The sequence below is a fragment of the Muntiacus reevesi genome, chromosome 5 (assembly GCF_963930625.1).
Source record: "Muntiacus reevesi chromosome 5, mMunRee1.1, whole genome shotgun sequence".
In the NCBI taxonomy this organism is placed as follows: Eukaryota; Metazoa; Chordata; class Mammalia; order Artiodactyla; family Cervidae; genus Muntiacus; species Muntiacus reevesi.
This window is the reverse complement of record NC_089253.1, coordinates 79,172,949-79,189,382: the sequence shown is the minus strand read 5'-3', so window position 1 is coordinate 79,189,382 and position 16,434 is coordinate 79,172,949. Positions and strand designations below refer to the sequence as shown.

General features: G+C 38.6%; 1 protein-coding gene across 2 annotated transcripts in view; it reads left to right on the top strand.

Annotated features, from left to right (window-relative positions):
* Window positions 1-16,434, top strand: part of DESI2 (desumoylating isopeptidase 2) — a 44,376-nt gene that overhangs the window by 11,728 nt on the left and 16,214 nt on the right. The gene's annotated exons all lie outside the window — the stretch shown is intronic.

The following is a 16,434-nucleotide window of genomic DNA, read 5'->3' as shown; positions in this document are numbered from 1 at the left end:
CTGGCTTACTTCACTCTGTATAATAGGCTCCAGTTTCATCCACCTCATTAGAACTGACTCAAATGTGTTCTTTTTAATAACTGAGTAATATTCCACTGTGTATATATACCACAACTTTCTTACCCATTCGTCCACCAGTGGACATCTAGGTTGCTTCCATGTCCTAGCTGTTGTAAACAGTGCTATGATGAACAGTGGGGTACATGTGGGTAGAGCAGTTTTGAACCAAGAGCTCTTAACACTAAAGTCTGTGCCACTAACCACCATGTAGCACCCCTCATCCATGGAAAGTGCTATGTTTCTCTTTTTATTTGTCCTAATCTTACACACATCGGTAAACTAAGTTTCATTGTGCTCTTCGGAACCCATGAATGGGTAGTGATTTTTAAACATCCCCTACATCCTCATCCTTTTCTGTAAATGATTTTGTAAATGGTTGGTTTTATGTGTCAGCTGGGCAGGGAGCCCAGTTTTCGGTCAAGCAACAGTCTAGGTGTTGCTGTGAAAATATTTTCTAGATTTGGTAAATATTTAAATCAGTAGATTTTGAGTAAAACAGATTATCCTCCATAATGTGGGTGGACCTCATCCAATCAGTTGAAGAGCTTAAGAAAAAAGACCAAGATCCTATAAAGAAGGAATTCTGTGTCAGACAGCTGTAACATCACTTCTTCCCAGCCTCGCTAGCCTGCCGTCCTGTCCTGCAAATTTCAGACTTGCCATCCCCCACAATCACATGAGTCAGTTTCTTAATAATCACTTCCTTACTCCCACCGCCCCCATCCAAGTTAGATTTTGTAGTCTACCATTTTAATCATTCCCTCTGTCATACTTGTCTAGCAGCTGTAGTTAAATTGAACTCTCCATCTACTCGATACCTCAGCAGCCAAATGCAGCTAGAGAAAAATATACAACCATACAGACTAATCTCACTTTAAAATCATGACCACAAACCCCAGGAGGACCCTAAATGCCATTTGGCAACGTTTCCTTATTTCTCTAGTCAACTGACTTACCCACTCTCCAAGACAATTGCAGTATTTCATGCTCTCTTTCCACCTTCTTTACTCTCGGCTGATGACTTCACTGCTTATTTCATTTAAATTAAAATAAAAAAATTGAAGAGAATGTTCTTACCCCTCCACCACCACTGTTCATCTCCCTCCTGTTACATGGAATGGGACTGTCTGAGGTCAAACCTTCCCCTGTGTGCTGAAACCCAGACTCTCCTATGCAAGGACTTTGCTCTCAGAATTGTCTTCTTATGTTCTCTCTCTTCAGGTTTTTTTTTTTTTAATCCTACTTTCATTCCAATCAGCATACGAATATGCTGTAATATTTTCCAGCTCTTATCCATTTGAATCAAGGAGAACTAGTGGTATACTTCAATATTATCTCTGTTAACTGTCCACCATATTGTACCATGATGTTCCCATGGTGCTCTCAGCCTGGGGGTTTATGTCATTTTAAACCAACTTCCAAAGAAATTTATTACTTAAGAGGCTAACAAATAACGAAGCAAGCAAGAGCTGTGATGTTTCAGTTCACATTCATTCTGACCTCTTTTATCTGTGGGTATCAAAACAATAATGCAGCAGGACTTCCCTGGCAGTCCAGGGGTTGATAGTTCTCGCTTCCATTGCAGGGGGCGTGGGTTCAATCCCTGGTCTGGGACCTAAGATCCTACATGCTGTGTGACATGGTCAACCAAAAAAAAAGCAGGTTTTTTTTTTTTTTTTTTTTTCACTTTCTAAGTTATTCATTCTGCAGTGAACTTAAGGGTAGAGACAGTGTGTTACTCTTCTTTTTATTCCCAGAACTTGGTATGTAGTCATTACAGTACTTTAAAAAGATTTCTTGGACTTAACCTGAGGTTCCCCTAGGACTTGTCATCCTGAAACAGTTTCTTCCTCCACTGTGTCATCTTGTTCGTGGCTGCTCCTTGCAGGATGGAGAAGCATGCATGCAGGGTTCTGCATTGCTCAGGTGTCTTGACGGGTCTCCATGGCCAGTCAGGTGGCAAGTGAGAGTCACAGAACATCCACACTGGTTCAGAACAAGAGTAGCAATATGAGGAAGAAGGCTGAGGCAGGCCTGCCTTCTCCTTGGTCATGCCTGGAATCTGTTACTGAAAGTAGTGAAATGTGTTCATAGTTCTTTGTCGTTGTGGTTTAGCCTTGGCATCAGGTTGCATAGATTTGTATTTTACCTCCTGCTTTTCAGCTATGTGACTTTGAGGAAATTAACTTCTCTGTGCTACTGTTTCTTTCTAAAATAGGAATAGGATTTCCCTGGCCATTCAGTGGTTAAGACTCCGTGATTCCAGTGCAGGGGCTGCGGGTTCCATCCCTTGTAAAGACACTAAGATTCCACATGCCAAATGGTCAAAAAATAATTAAAAGGGGAGTAGTACTGTACTTGGCTCATAGGGTTTTTACAAGGATCATATGAGTCAATTTATATAAGATGCATAGAATGACACCTGGCACATGATCAGCCCTAGAAAGTGTTACCTGTGTTGTTGCTTGTGTTGTTATTTGCAGGATTGTAAAAGCTAAGTGAGCTTCCGTTTGTACACTTTCAGTAGTTGCAACACTTAATAGCTTGATTTGGGGGATTTCTTCACTTTATCTGAAGGAGAGTTAGTACACAGAGCAAAGCCCTACCCCAACTGAAGCATTAAAAGCAGGTTGTGGTAGATGCAGTCAGGAAGGGGCCGAGCAATAGAGAGGTAGGGGCGTGGATACAGACTGTTGGGTGTACGATAGGCTCAAGAATGTAATTGTGTAATGTGGGGAATATAGTCAATATTTTATAACAACTATAAATGGAAAACAAGCTTGTAAAATTGTGTGAAAAATTAGTAATTTAGATTTTATTCAAGTGTACATTTGACACCATCTCCAAGATCTCTGTCATACTAAATATATAAAATTGGGGTTAATTGTGTAGCATTTTTTATCCCCTTGGCGTTAGAGTTGACAGCTAGTCTTCAGCCTTTCTGCCACATGAACTTAATGGAACTAATTTATATGTCTTGAAGTATTTATGGAAACTGACACAACTTAGCTTGAGATTGGTTTGTATACCACAGCATAACTGTAGTTTCTAACTCACTGTCCAGCGGTGAGTTACATGAACCACCAGATAAGGTTAACATGTTCATTGTCTCCAGCGGTTCTCAGTATAATCTGTTGTGTGTATTGGAATCTGCTGAATAGTATTAAAAGAGGTGTCCGGTTGAAGTACCATGGAAATTCTAGTTTCTAAAAGGAACACATCTTGTAGATTTTCCCTCTCCTTCACATTTGAAGGTTAGTTATAGTTCCCAGGGTAGGAGGTCTCTCCATTACTAAACTAGATAAGGTGGGCATGTCATACGGCATTTAGGCAAAGAGTAATGATGTTTTTACTTGTGATGGTACATGATAGGTCACCAAAATTTCACACTTAAGAAAAACGATGAACTAGTATTAATGAACTCCATCTTATTCTGAAGTTGTTCAGGATACTTCAAGACCATGTAAAGAAAATCAAAGCCACATGAGACTGTCTATTAGGAAATAGTCATGTAATTTAAAAAAGCAGTAGATGAAGCCTAAGAAACCGGGGCTCTATGTGCGACTTAGCCACTTATTATGTGGCCTTGGGAACAAATTACTTGCTTGAATATCCCAAAAGTGATTTACATATTTTGTGTGGACTATTATTATGAAAGACAGAGTAAGTGAAAGCATGTGTTAGAGTAACATCCAAAAAATGAGTTACTTATGATATATACACATATTTGTTTTAACACTTATCAAATTGTGATTGATTGTTTACATTTTTAATGAGTTCCTTATGGACAGGGACTGTGAGTTGATCATCCTTAGATCTCCAGTGTCTAGCAGAGTCCCCAGCACATATGTTTTATTAATCAAAGTTGTCTAACTTTATTTATAGCTTTGCAGGTAAGTAAAAATTTAAAGTAAGATTTAAACAGATGCAATTTAGGGGAAGCTTCTAGAACCATTTCTCAATTTTATCCTGGGCTTCCCTTCTGGCTCAGCTAGTAAAGAATCCACCCACAATGCGGGAGACCTGGGTTCAATCCCTGGGTTGGGAAGATCCCCTGGAGAAGGGAATGGCTACCCACTCCAGTAATCTGGCCTGGAGAATTCCATGGACTGTATGTATAGTCCATGGGATCACAAAGAGTCAGACACAACTGAGCAACTTTCACTTTCAACCAAGATATACATTTTATATAATACTTATTAAACACACATGTGACTGAAACCAGATATTTAGGAAACATTTCGGTGTGTATGTGCTATCCTCTGATAAGTTCTATTCCACTACGTTTAGTGCGTGCATGCATGCTAAGTCACTTCAGTCATGTCCAACTCTTTGCAACCCTATGGACTGTAGCTCACCAGGCTCCTCGGTCCATGGGATTCTCCAGGCAAGAATAATGAAGTGGGTTTCCATGCCCTCCTCCAGAGGATCTTCCAAACCCAGGAGACTTCGAACCCAAGTCTCTTGTGTCTCCTGCATTGGCAGGTGGGTTCTTTACAACTAGCACCACCTGAGAAGCCCACATTATGTTTCATTCAGTTAAAATAATGCTGGCACAACCCACTGAAGTGATTTCAGGATTTTTTAATGAGTTTTACACCTGCAGTTTAAAAGATAACTTTTTAAGAATGCATTCTCCAAGAGAACAGAAACTTGGCTATGTTTGAGTCTGTATTGCTAGTTCTAGTGTGTCATAGGTGTTCAATAAATACTTCTTGAATGAGTGAAAGAGTGGAGATCCTCTTTTCCCATGGTGGTGTTGTTCAGTCAGTAAGTCATGTCCGACTCTTTGCAGTCCCATAAACTGCAGCATGCCAGGCTTCCCTGTCTTTCACTATCTCCTGAGTTTGCTCAAACCCATGTCCATTGAGTCAGTGAGGCCATCCAACCATCTCATCCTCTGTCATCCCCTTCTCCTGCCTTCAATCTTTCCCAGCATCAGGGTCTTTTCTAATGAGTCAGCTCTTCGCATCAGGTGGCCAAAGTATTGGAGCTTCAGCTTCATCATCAGTCCTTCCAGTGAATATTCAGGACTGATTTCCTTTAGGATTGACTGGTTTGATCTCCTTGCTAAGGAACTCTCAAGAGTCTTCTCCAACACCACAGTTTAAAAGCATCAATTCTTTGGCACTCAGCATTCTTCATGGTCCAACTCTCACATCCATACATGACTACTGGAAAAATCATAGCTTTGACTAGATGAACCTTTATCAGCAAAGTGATGCCTCTTCTTTTTAATATGCTATCTAGGCTTGTCCTAGCTTTTCTTCCAAGGAACATGCATCTTTTAATTTCATGACTGCAGTCACCATCTGCAGTGATTTTGGAGCCCAAGAAAATAAAGCCTGTCACTATTTCCATTGTTTCCCCATCTATTTGCCATGAAGTGATAGAACTGGATGACATGATCGTCTTTTTATGAATGTTGAATTTTAAGCCACTCTCCTCTTTCACTTTTATCACGAGGCTCTTTAGTCCTTTGCTTTCTGCCAGAAGGGTGGTGTCATCTGTGTATCTGAGATTATTGATGTTTCTCCCGGCAATCTTGATTCTAGTTTGTGCTTCATCCAGTCTGGCATTTCACATGATATACTCTGCATACAAGGTAAATAAGAAGGTGACAGTAAACAGTCTTGACGTATTCCTTCCCAATTTGGAACCAGTCTGTTTCATGTCCGGTTCGAACTTGACCTGTCCGATTGCTTCTTGACCTGCATACAGGTTTCTCAGGAGACAGGTAAGGTGGTCTGGTATTCCTGTTTCTTTAAGAATTTTCCATAGTTTGTTGTGATCCACACAGTCAAAGACTTTAGCATAGTCAGTGAAGCAGAAATAGATGGGGTTTTTTGGAATTCCCTTGCTTTTTCCCATCCTCTTTCCCATGAGTCACTTTTAAGGACAGGACAAAGGAAAAAGGATTACATATTCCTTACTACATTTCAGCTGATCAAGAATTTGAATGATCTAAGTATAATACAGTACACTAAGCAATATGGAGGGTACAGAATTAAGTAAGACTCTCAGATCTCATGCAGTTTTAGAACCCAGGAGGATAGTCAAATACAAATAGACTCCTTAGAAGGAGTTTCAATGTTTTACCAAAATCTTTCACACAACTAAATTAAGTGCTTGCTAGGAGAGATTTGCCAAGAACTTGGTTTTCGGTATAGTTGTGGTTTAGGACCAAGAACTGGTAGTACCCTGTCCCATCTACTGGTAGAGTCAAACTGTGGATCATATAAAATAGGTTTAGTCTTAAAAATATTCATGGCGCATTTGGTTCACTGTTGATTTGACTTTTAAAAATCTATTATCCTTTAAATAACTTAATTCAGAGTCATTTTGTATCTAGCTTGTTGTGGGTTTTAGAAATTGGATCTTTTGGTAAACACAGTAATTTGTTTTTGAGAATTAGTTTGCCTGATCGATAAAGAGGAGGAAACTTCAGCCCTGTACAAAATACATGTCACCACATTTTCTTTGCTTTTTAGATTATCATGTCAGCATATATATATTATCATGCCAGTATATCATGTCAGGCATATTCACACTCATGAGATCAGGACAGTACTGAGGAGCTTTTAAGACTCAGTACAGTCCCTAAGTAGGCCAGTCTAAGGCTAACTTTAAGTTTTATCAGGAAGGTGCCGTCTAAATAGTTACACTGAAGCAAATGTAAACTGGGACTGTCCCAGCAAACAAAGGAGTTTGGCTATAGCTTTTGTGCATATCATTATTTTGGCTACACTGTCAGTCTTAGGCTAACTTTAAATTTTATCATCAGAACTGAGGCCTAGGTAAAACACTATTAACTAAAAGATTACTGGCAAATCTTTCATAATCAGGAGATATTACGAGCTCCAAAAGATTAAGCCTTAATACCTGAATTACTGTTATCAACAATTTATAAATAATTTTCAAATGAAAATGTTTTTCATATGTAGATAATTTTTTTCCCCTGAGACATGGAAAGTCAGCCATGTGCTTATCAGATAATATTTTCTGGTAGTGAAGAGATTGGACATTTTCTTAGAAATAATAATAAAATAGAATCTATACTATATATAATTCTTCGGAGAAGGCAGTGGCACCCCACTCCAGTACTCTTGCCTGGAAAATCCCATGGACGGAGGAGCCTGGTAGGCTGCAGTCCATGGGGTCGTGAAGAGTCAGACTTGACTGAGCGACTTCACTTTCACTTTTCACTTTTATGCATTGGAGAAGGAAATGGCAACCCACTCCAGTGTTCTAGCCTGGAGAATCCCAGGGATGGGGTCGCACAGAGTCGAACATGACTGAAGTGACTTAGCAGCAGCATACTATATAATTCTTACAGTATAAAGCAAATTAACAGACATGGATATTCATGATTGCATCTAAGAAAATACTGGAAAATCATTCGGTGCAGTTTTATTGTCTGGTTTATGACCAACCTGGTGTTAAGTCACTATAGAAAGCATTTAAATATGATTTACTGTTAAGTAGCATTTGTGGTAAGATTATCTTGGAATGTATCCATTGGTACCAAAAAGACTTCATAAGGTAGCTTAACAGTGTGAACATCAAGGACAGTTTTATATGAGAAGGCACTATAATAATTACCCCACAGTCTCTACTTGTCACAGTTTATTTTGGATTTTTAACTCAGTAATTGAAATGTCTTGTCCTAAACACCTTTTGGGAGGAATAAAGTAAATTACTTACTTTTAATGCCATGAACACTGGTGCTAGTTTTTAGGGGAAACAGTTGTACTTTATATTTATATCATTTAATATGCCTTTTAAGCAAATCAGATGCAGACTCTAAGTGATTATATTAAATGTTTTAAGTTCCAGACTAGGGAGATAGCATTTATCATAGTTGTTGCTTTCAAGCAGGAAGCATAGCATTTTATTAAGTTGATAAAACAAATCACTGACTAAAATGAAGTTTAATGAAAGTTCTCTATCAGAAGAACTCAACATTTTAACATATGACTGTAATATAGTATAGTACAGTCAGTTCAGTTCTGTAGACAATGCTTTAGAAATATAAATGGAAATATTTTGGCCAATTTTTTGCATTGAAGCAAGATTAAGTTCAAAAGTAACTGCTGTTATTTATGCATTTATTGCTTTCCCATATATTTCAAGATGATGATTTTTCTGTGAATTGCTTCCTCTTTTTATGTTAATATTCTGGAATATTTTGATAAGCCTTCTAACCCTTGGTGATACTGGCAGGTGTCAGAGGGGGTTAGGCATTTTCTAGTGGTCCTTCCTTGGCCCTCTTCTCTTCATTTACATGCCATCTCTGTGGACTTAAGAAGTTCAAGGCTGTAAGGTCCTAACACCAAAGTGAGATTAGTTCTCCAGTCCTCTGCTCATGTCCTTCTTGAATATGTAAGAACCCTGTAAAACCACTGCCTTACAGAGACCTTTTACTCAGATCTGTACTTCTCAAGAAGATAAATAATTGCTTATAGGTATCTTAAAGCAGAGTCGAATTAACTCTGCCATTGTTTGCCATTCAATTTAGTGCGTCACTGCTCTTGGTAATGTGACATCAACTCCCAAATCTTGAAAGTTCTGAGAATTAACAGATAGCCAGAACCAATCTGCTATTTACATGTGCTGCTGCTGGTAAGTCGCTTCAGTCGTGTCTGACTGTGAGACCCCATAGACGGCAGCCCACCAGGCTCCCCGTCCCTGGGATTCTCCAGGCTAGAACACTGGAGTGGGTTGCCATTTCCTTCTCCAATGCGTGAAAGTGAAAAGTGAAAGTGAAGTCGCTCAGCCGTGTCCGACTCTTCGCGACCCCATGGACTGCAGCCTACCAGGCTCCTCCGTCCATGGTATTTTCCAGGCAAGAGGACTAGAGTGGGGTGCCATTGCCTTCTCCAATTTACAAGTGTATCCAACCTTTTATCAATGTGTAGAACAGAGTATGAGGGAAGAACCCTACCAATATGTGTTTGCTACCACTAACACTTAATGTTCGTTGTAGGTCAAGCGCTCTTCTAAGTACTTTATGCGTACTAATGTATTTAATCCTCAGAGTAGTCCTCTGTGGAAGACTCTATTTATTTATCCCCATTCTGTAAATAAGGACAAAGAGGATGGGTATCTTTCCTCAGGTCACACGAGTAGTAGATAGTGAAGTGAGAATTTGAACCACGGGTGTGAATTGGAGTCAGTGTCTCTCTTTGAGACATTGGGAACCTTTAAAAGTTATCAGATGTCAGGGTCAGGGAGGGATAGATTGGGAGTTTGGGATTGATACATACACACTATTTAAAATAGATAGCCAACACAGACCTACTGTATAGCATCGGGAACTCAATGCTGTGTAAAATAACCTAAATGGGAAAAGAATTTGAAAAAGAATAGATACTTATATGGGTATAACTGAATCACTTTGCAGTACACCTGTAACTAACCTGTCATTGTTCATCAACCATACTCCAATATAAAGTAAAAATTAAATTTAAAAAAAGTTACCAACTATCTGTGAAGAAGTCAAGGCAACGAACCCCCATCTCCTGACACTCAACCCGTGTCTTTCCACTATAGTCCCAATGCTTCAGCACTGTTCGTTGTAATGCTGGGATCAGCCTTTTTCTATCCAAGCAGTAAACTCTGAAGTAAATTCTAAGATAATAGAAACAACGTTCTTGTGATCCAAACTGGAACACAGAAGTGTTGTGAGCTTTCCTGTTGGATCCTAAGGGAACGATAGTGTTAGATGAAAATGACCAGATAGCTTAGTAGACGGTTGACGTGGACATGCTGTGGTAACTCCGATGTTGTTTCATGGTTTGAGAGAGACTGCTCTGTGGTAGCAGCTGGCTCATTTATTGTTTTCCTTTGGTATATTGGGAACAGTTTGAGAAGAATCACATTGTAAACCAACTTTAAAATGAAAGCATCTGAGCTTCATTTAATCCCTCAGGGATTATGCGGCTGTCAGCGTTGGGTAAACTTGAACGTAAAGCTTCCTTTGGTGGATCACCCCCAGTGTTCCATGTCGCTCCGCCCTCACCCAGCCCTGTGTGGTAAACTTGCTCTGCAGGGCTGGCCCCAGCGTCATTACGTATATACCTCTTATCCCAGCTTCTGCCGTTGTCTCAGAGCAGTATATTCAGCTAGTCTCTGAATACTGGTTATACTCTTAGACTTGGACCCAACTCTAGAAATAAAAGTGGTCTTTTCCCAATTCATAAAAACCTAAGCCTTTAAATAAAATTGTCCTTTTCTCCCAAGTATGTAAGTTTAAAACTTTTGGCATCTGCTGCTACTTAGACAGCAAAATCATTGAAGACATGTCCAACAGAAATTAACAAAAATCTTGCTAACATCCAGTCATGTCTAATTCAGCAGCTTGGTTTGTTTGTTTTTCATGCTTACATGTTCCTGGCTGTGACTTCATGTTGTATATTTATAATACATCTTCTGTTGGAAAATATCAATGTTTTATGGTTCTACAAAAGCATGAATTTCCACATAGTGAGTTTGAGAAGCTCTGTTGAGCTTTGTGAGATTTTTATTCCACCGATACCATGTGAACTGTTTCAGCAGTGGTAGGTAGTTAAATAATTTTTTAAAGACAAAGGATGGAAATCAAGTTAGAGGAGCACTGAGAAACACTGCTATTAAAAATCTTAAACTGTGAGATGATAATGTTACTTCAACATGTCCCCACAGCAAGTCATTTTAGGGGAAGTTTCACAACTAAAATCATTCAGTAAAAGACTGAGTCCTCATATACAGTTAGCTCTCCATATCCACAGATGCAGGGGGCTGCCTTTACCATGCTATTTCAAATAAGGGTCTAGAGCATCTCGGACTGGGGAGTCTGTGGGGGTTCTGGAACCAGTCCCTCACAGATACTGAGAGATTGCTGTGCTTGTTTTGTTTACAGTTATATCATGCATCTCCACTTAAAATAGGCATCCTCCATATTGTCTGCATAGCCTTGGCAGGACTTTGAGGCAGAAGGACTTGATAAGGCTTGCTGACCTTGAATTAAACGCTCGTCTCCCACAGGCAGCCTGCCCAGTTTTTAAAGAGGAATAAGCCTTCCAGGCGTGTTCTCTAATAATAGAGCAAGGAAGCCCTAACAGAAACAGGAACATTTGGAGAGCATTTCTCACTCTTGACGGACTCTCTGTGGAAAGTTTACCCTCTTTTCCTTTGGAGTCCATTCAGAAGAAAAAAATTTTTTAATCACATCAAGGAGAAATATCTAATTTACTTAATTAATTTCTTCAGTAATGTGATGCTGTTCATAGATGAGAAGTGGCTGACCAGGATACATATATATATATATATATATATATATAATTTGGGGGTTTTATTTTTTGTTTTGTTTTCTGGTTTTGGGGGGCATGCCGTGCAGCTTGTAGGATATCAGTTCCCTGACCAGGGATTGAACCTATGGCCTCAGCAGTGAAAGCAAAAAGTCCTAACCACTAGACTGCCAGGGACTTCCCAGCTTTTTTCTGTTCTTGATATGTTATTTGTTTACAGTCTGCTTTTCACATGTTTTTGAAGGCAGCTATCTGTCTTCAAAGATTAGGAGTGCAATTAGGAAATTGCAATTGAAATTAGGAATGCAATCTGTAATTTGAGGAATGACCTAGTTAAAGGTTTTTGACTAGGAAAGGGGCCTGGCAGGGCCCTGGCAGTCCATGGAATTGCAAAGAATCAGACATGACTTAATGACCAAACAACAAGAGTTCAAGAACTAATTGGACCATCTTTTGGGTTTTTCATTAGAAATGTTTTAAGGTAGCTAATAGTCTTTTCACTTTGTGGGGTGTGGGCATCAGGTCCCTTACTGGATTATTTTGTAGAAGAAAGATAGGAAAATGGAAACTTTTTTGTTCAAGAATTTCTTGGTTCTCACTTTACTAACAGAGAGGAAACTTTGTTATAATGCCAAATTCACTTTTTTAAAGGGACAAAGTATGTATTTTGAACAAAATTTTGTCCTTGGAGGATTCATGATATTTATAGAAGAGTTTTTGTTTAGGTTTGCCAACTGTGGAAATTATATACTCTTCTACCATTTGGTACAAGTTAGTAGATCTTCTACTTCTATTCCTAACATTTTTTAAACAGTTTTATTGAGCCATAGTTCACTATCAGACAGTTCACACTTTGTGTCCAATTCACAGAATGCATTCACATGATGATAGCATTCACAGCTATCATCCCATTCAATATTAGTCATTTTCATCACCTCAGAAAGAATCCCATACCCATTAGCGGTCACTCCCGATTTCTCTGCAAACCTCCTAGTCATAAGTAGCCACTAATCTATTTTCTATCTGTATAAATTTACCTATTTTAGGCATTTCATATAAATGGAATCATGCACTATGACTGACTTATTTCACCTGGCATAATGTTTTCAAGGTTCATTCAATTGCATGCATCAGCAACTTCTTTCCTTTTTGTTGAGAAATAAAGTAATACAGGTACGCCGCACTGTTTATCTGTTCATTGTTTGAGGGACATTTGGGTTGTTTCCACTTTGGGCCTATAGTGAAGACTACTGCTATGAACATTGATGGCAGCTTTTTATATGTGTTTTCATGTGTTTGAGCATAAACCCAGGAGTGAAACCCTTTCCATTATTCTTGCCTGGAGAATCCCCATAGACAGAGAAGCCTGGTGGGCTACAGTCCATGGGGTCGCAGAGAGTCAGACGCGGCTGAGCAGCTAAGCAGCAGCAGCATGGTTACTCTGGGCTTAATATATTTGAGGAACCACCACACTTCTCCAACACTGCTGTACCATTTTACATATGTACAGTGGAATATTAGTCATTAAAAAAGAATGAAATGCCGTTTGCAGCAACATAATGGACCTGGAGATGACCATACTGAGTGATGTCGGACAAAGACAAATATCACTTGTATTATATAGAGTATTATGTGTGTGTGTGTGTACATGTATTATATACAGAATCTAAAAAAAACTTCTTAAAAAAATTATAAAATAAACATATTTACAAAACAGAAACAGAGAATGAACTTATGGTTACCAGGGGGCAAGAGTGGAGGAATAGATTGGGAGTTTAGGATTGACATGTACACACTGCTGTGTTTAAAACAGATAACCAACAAGCCAGTGGCTCAGTGGTAAAGAATCTGCCTGACAATGCAGGAGACAAAGGTTTGATCCCTGATCCTCGATCCTTATATTCCTTGTTTGTTGAGTGTTTTGATCGTGAAAGCTTTGGATTCTTTGTCCTTTCTTCTAGAGATGTGGTATATTACATTAATTGATTTGGGGAGATACTAAATTCACCTTCCATTCCTAGAATAAATATCACTTGGTCATGATGTGTGTTCCTTTTTACATGTTGTCAAATTCCATTTGCTAGTATTTTGTTGAGGATTTTTGAATCTGTATTCATGAGAGATTGATCTGTAGTTTTCTTATGAAGTCTTTGTCTGGTTTTGATGTCCCAATTAATGCTGGCCACATAGAGTGACTTGAGAAATGTTCCCTTTTCTTCTGTCTTTTGAGAAGTTTGTGAAGAATTAGTGTTTTTGTTTAAATATTTGGTGTGTGAATGCTCAGTAGCTTCAGTTGTGTTGGACTCTTTGCGACCCTATGGGCTGTAGCCCACCAGACTCTTCTGGCATTCTCCAGGCAAGAATACTGGAGTGGGTTGCCATGCCCTCTTCCAGGGGATTTTCCCAACCCAGGGATTGAACCCACATCTCTTGCGTCTCCCTGCATTGGCAGGCGGGTTCTTTACCACTAGCGCCAAATCACCTGGTTGTAGACTTTTCTTTCAGGATAGCTTTAAAATGAACGATTCATTCTCTTTTCTTCATTCTCATTAATTATAGATCTATTCAGATTTTCTCTCTCTTCTTGATTCAGTCTCAGTACTCTGTCTTCCCAGAAATTTATTCTCTTCTTTTCAGTTATCCAATTTGTTAGTGTTATCCAGTTTCATAGTATTCTTTATAATTGTTTTTGTAAGGTCAGTAGAAATATCTAGTCATAAATCTGTAGCTAGTAAATAGTTGTTTTAATCCAGAAAATAACTCTTACTTTTGGGGCCCTTTCTAGGGATAGAAGATACTTGAAATGCAAAGAACTGTTGAGTCCCTCATTGGTAGACATCAGCATTAATTCCTGCCTGGCACAGAATATTGAGACAGAGCCTTTGGGAAACAATGTTAAGAGTGGTTAATGTCTACTCTTTAATAGTGTTCAAAGAAATATCTCTGGGCTAAGAAATCCTTTTCCTAGCAGCTTGCAGGCTTCCTATAACCTTGAGCAGAAACTATTGACCTTATTGTCCAACTTTCTGTCTGAGTGGAGGTAACACTACCACTTGCAAAGCTATCAGGTATTCATTTTTCATTACAGTGTCTCAGCAGTTCTTAAGAAGCCTTACATAGGTCAAATCTCTTTATGGTAAACTTTAAAAGGACTGACCAAATTTTTAGGTGATGGATTTCTCTCTCATTTTTAGCTTCTCTCATTTTATTGATTTTCCAATTTATAGAATATGTTGAAACATATTCTTTTATATTTAGAATGTAAAGTCTTGAATGCAGGGAAGTTTCAGACTAAAGTAGTATATATAGTATATATACCCAGGCAACATACAGAAGTGCTATAGAAGAGATTATTTTCAACTGTGAAAGAGCAGAGAGTGAAAGATTTCTGAGTCTAGGATTCCGCTCTTTGACAAGTACATTCCCATCCTAAACCTGTGTTAACTCTTCTAGCAAAAGTCATTGTGCAGGGTTTTTGTTTTTGTTTTTTCATGAAAACCTTTCTCTTAATAAAACATTTAGATTTACATTATAGAAATCTATTACAAAAGCACTTTGAGAAAGCTATTTACTGGTCAACAAAAGATAAATTGTTAAAATTAATAGTGATATTAAATGTTAAATGCAAATAAATGTTCAATTTGCTAAGAGTTTTTAAATCTTTTGATTATTGCAGACAACTATTATGTATCTCTCTTTTTTGAAAATATTCTATTTTGAAAGAGAGGCGCTCACACCATAAAAAGAGAAAAAGTAACTTTACATAGGAGCTGTCTGCATCTAGAACAAAAACCTGTTGGTGCCATTGTTAAGGAAGTTAGATAGTAGACCAAATTATTGGTTGTAAACAATGTAAGCAATGAGATTTCTCAATTGGAAAAGACAGTTTAAGTCCTAGAAGTTGGCTGTCAGGAAACCAATGAACAAATAGATTTGGGTAAACATTTTTCTAATTATAAAAGTTAGCAATATACATAGTTCATAAAATTGAGAAAAACAATCTTGAAGTGTATGGAGTCAAAAGTGAATATATCTGTTTGCACCCCTGTGTTCACACCCCCATGCTATATCTGCTCCACTCCCCCAAACTGTTAACAGTTTGATCTGTAGTGCTTCAAACTTTCTTTTGTTGTAATTGGTGGTAGTTTTGTTTTGTTTTATATTTAGCTTGTAAACATATACACAGGACCTATTTATTTAACTTACAAAAATGTGATCTTGCTACAGATAATGTATTATGACCTGATGTCTTTACTTTATGTGTCTTAGGTGTATTTTTAGTGCCCTTTTATAGTAACTCATTCTTTTTAGTAGCTTTATGATAGTTCATCATATGGATTTACCATCACTTAATGTAACCATTCTCCTACTGGTACTTAGATTGTTTCCAGTTTTTAGTGCTATAGATGACTGAAGTTAATATCCTAGGATATCTCTGCATATGTTCAAGCATTTCTGTAGACTGGCTTCCAGGAGGTGGAATGGTTAATTAATTGCCGTTGATTCACATTTGTGCAGTATCTTCTGACATCCTTACCAAAGCTACATATTAGCAATGTTTTGTATATTTGCCAGTCTGATGGATCTTCAAACTGGTAGGGAGTTCCCTAGCCATTCAGTGGTTAGACTTCATGCTCTCACTGATGAGGGCCTGGGTTCAATCCCTGGTTGGAGAACTAAGACCCCACAGCCAAGTAGCAAAAAAAAAAAAGAATGGTAGCTTATTGTTTTAACTAGCATTTTTCTGATTACTAATGAGATTGTTGAGCTTCGCTGGTAAAGGGAAGTAAAGAATCTTCCTACAGTGCAGCAGACCCAGATTTGATCCTGGGTCAGGAAGATCCCCTGAAGAAGGAAGTATCAACCCACTCCAGTATTCTTGCCTGGGAAATCCCTTGGACAGAGGAGCCTGGTGGGCAGTCCATGGGATTGCAAAGAGTCAGACATGACTGAGCAGCTGTCACTTTCAGTTCACTTTCATTTTGACGCAGGAAGGTATTCCATATGGTATGCTGCTGCTGCTGCTGCTGCTAAATCACTTCAGTTGTGTCCGACTCTGTGCGACCCCATAGACAGCAGCCCACCT